At 50.1% G+C, this 3,223-nt stretch overlaps 1 long non-coding RNA gene across 1 annotated transcript; it reads right to left on the minus strand.

Moving 5' to 3' along the window:
- Positions 1-236: 236 nt before the first annotated feature.
- On the minus strand, positions 237-2,478 carry LOC310839292. Its single transcript, XR_014561398.1, has 2 exons — positions 1,242-2,478; positions 237-652 (listed from the first exon to the last, which is right to left on the minus strand). It is a non-coding gene; the product is annotated as an uncharacterized lncRNA (long non-coding RNA).
- Positions 2,479-3,223: the final 745 nt, after the last annotated feature.

A 3,223-nucleotide genomic window follows, 5' to 3' on the forward strand; every position in this document is an offset into this window, starting at 1 on the left:
GATGCAGTGCCTCATATTTTGGTAACTGGTAAGTGACCACCTTACAAGAACCAGGTGCATTAAAGACTGAAATAAATAAATGAAGGGTGCATAAAAGCATATTTTTAAAGATCTCAGAAGGAATAAGGACAGATATTGATCGCTCTGCTCCCCCACGCTACTCAGCCAAGGATTGCACAAAGGGCAACTGTTTTAAACACGGGGTGGGTGGACCTTGCATAAATCATCTCTGAAAATAATCTGAAACAAACAGTTTATTTTTCAGTACATCTGTTCAGTAAGTACGTATTTGTAACAGCCCGGTTCTACCATGTATGCTGTGATTTACTGATATATACTGTGGCAGAGTTTGCCATACAACAAGCTTTTGCATACTGTATTTGTTTCCTCACCCCCCCCCCACCTTGTGTCCTTAGGTGAACTCTATTTTATGTAGCAGGAGCAGCCTGTACAATGGGATGGAGCCTTCCTCCCAATACTGGTGTTGATGCTCAGTGGACACACTGATGGGAGTGCCGGATTGACTCCACTGGCACGTTCTTGCAGCCTCAACCATGTCAGCCCCCTGCCCAGCCCCACTCAGTGATGCTGGTGTCAGGAGGGTGGCTCGGTGGCTCTGCCTCAACACATGGGCCACCACTCTTAGGTGGGCCTCAGGGGCGCCGACTTATAAAAAATATTGGGGGGGCCCATACCGGGGTCCTGCCCCGGGAAGTTTTCTAAGAGCCGCTCCCGGCCCGTTGCTGCTGCTGCCACCCGCCTCGTGGCCCCCTCGCCAGCTGAGGGAGGGAGAGAGACCGAGAAGGAGAGAGATGCGTGGTGGGCAAGGCAAGTGCCCACCGCGCCTCGCCTCCCACCGCCCCTCGTGCTGGCCGCCCCCTCCCCTCCCTTCGCCGCGCACTCGCTCACCCTCCTCACCCCAGCTCTTGGCCGTTCGCCCCAGGAACTCGCCGCTGTTGGGGTTGTAGATGAACCTCCGCCACTCGGCCATAGACTGGCTGAAGGGCTTCTTCTCCTCCTTGGCCATAGCGAGAGAGAGAGAGAGAGAGAGAGAGAGAGAGAGAGAGAGAGAGGCTGGAAAGAGAGAGGGAGCTCGGCGGTTCGCGGTCGGGGTTTTTTCCCCTGCCGAAACAACAGCAGCTCCTCAGAACCGCTAAGTAACTCTCCCTCAGGCGCCCGGCGGGAGAGCAGAAGAGAGGAAAAGGAAAGAGGGGCCCATGGAGTCGGCACCTATGGTGGGCCTCTCAGGATGGGGTCCACTTCTCTTCCTGAGTTGTGATCCTAAGGATTGGGAGGGTTTCTGAAAGGTTATCACTGCACAGCATTCCAGTGAATTGTCAGGACGTGGTAGAATCTTCTTCGGAAGCAGGGGGTAAACTTGGATAGCCACCTGTTAGGGCTGCAGCTGCCATAGGCAAACGGTATCCAGTCTTAGGCAGCGGTGTAGCGGGGTCAAATTGTTAGGGGTGCAAAATTTCAACATGTGCTCCCTCAGTACAGCTGCGTGCTTCCGTTTCTGGGCTCTGTGGAACACGGCTTCTCCATACAAACTAGAAAGTGACCTCTCCAGACAATGGAGCGACTCTTCTTATCTCTGCAGCTGCAATCTCCTTGGTAACACGGATGCATACTCTGTCTGTTCTCCTCTGCGTGGCCCCGGGTGCTGGGAACCCATGCTACGCCACTGGTCTTAAGGGAGAAAGGCAGAGCCGATCCAGAACATTTTGCTGCCTGAGGCTGAACAACAAATATCATTCCCCTGCCCCACTGCAAGTCAAAGTGCAAAACAGCCAAGATTGTGCAAGTTATTTTGCATGGGGCGTAAAACCCCACAAGTATCTCTCTTTGGGAGTAAAGATACAACAATAAGACAAATAACTAACAATTAGCTACCCTTCAGGTGACACTAAAATCAGCTGCCTGAGCGGGCCAACTCACCCTGCTGATTGATAGGACAGGGCCTGAAAATGTCATTATTATCTAGTCTACACTTTTATATTCCTTCCATTTCTGTGGTTAACTTTTCTTCTGTTCTTACTGTTACCGCAATACAAACAATACTGGAGACTTCCCAGCGTCTTAAGCGAAGGGGGTATTCATTGCTCGGTTTTGGACCTGGAGTCGATTCAGTCTGAAGGAGTGGGAGAAGGCAATTATTGGATGTCACACTAGAGAATATTGCTGTTTCTGCTTGAGTGGCTGGAAAATGGGAATATATGCTGAGACAGTTTAAATAAGTCATCCAAGATAAGTCTGAAAGTCTGCAGTAGACCTGGGATCAATGCCCAAACTTCCTGATTTGACCACTTTACTTTTATGAATATTTGAACTCTAGTCTTCCAAGTGGAGGGTTGAAAGCACTCCTCACGCTACCCTCAACATTCACGAGCAAAATGGAGTCTGCCCAGGCTGTTCCGACTAATGGGCACCTGAAACATTTGTTCCAGGTATCAGTTTGGGAGATATTGTCGGTAGCTAACCAGCAGTTGTTTGTTAAGAGTAAATCTGGAGGTTGCTTGGCAACACACTTTCACACACACACACACACACACTCCTCAAAAACAGGGGGGGGGGGAATAAGGAGACATGGTTGAAGAGTTCAACATATCTAGCTGCGTATGAACAGTGAGAAGATAGCACATTATGGTGACAGAAGGAATTGGGAAGAAGCACAGCATCCGACCTGACAATGGTGAGGCTGTGTATCTTCATCAAAACGTTGGAAACCTCCTTATAAGGATTTTGGAAGCACATGGAATGAGTCTCACCACACATCCTGACCTTAAAAAAATAAAGACTAAGTTTTATAATGGGGCTTTAATGACCTGAAGGTCATTATGATCAGAATGATCAGAAGGTCGGCGGTTCGAATCCCCGCAACGGGGTGAGCTCCCGTCGCTCGGTCCCAGCTCCTGCCAACCCAGCAGTTCGAAAGCACCTCAAAGTGCAAGTAGATAAATAGGTACCACTCTGGAAGGTAAACGGCATTTCTGTGTGCTGCTCTGGTTCGCCAGAAGCGACTTAGTCATGCTGGCCACATGACCCGGAAGCTGTACACCGGCTCCCTCGGCCAATAAAGCGAGATGAGTGCCACAACCCCAGAGTCGGTCACGACTGGACCTAATGGTCAGGGGTCCCTTTACCTTTAATGGCATGAAGCAGTGAGAGACAAGTGAGGAAGGTGGAAGATGTGTAAATCCACGATTCTCACCTATAATGGCCA

Source organism: Podarcis gaigeae, assembly GCF_964106915.1.
Source record: "Podarcis gaigeae genome assembly, chromosome: 2".
In the NCBI taxonomy this organism is placed as follows: Eukaryota; Metazoa; Chordata; class Lepidosauria; order Squamata; family Lacertidae; genus Podarcis; species Podarcis gaigeae.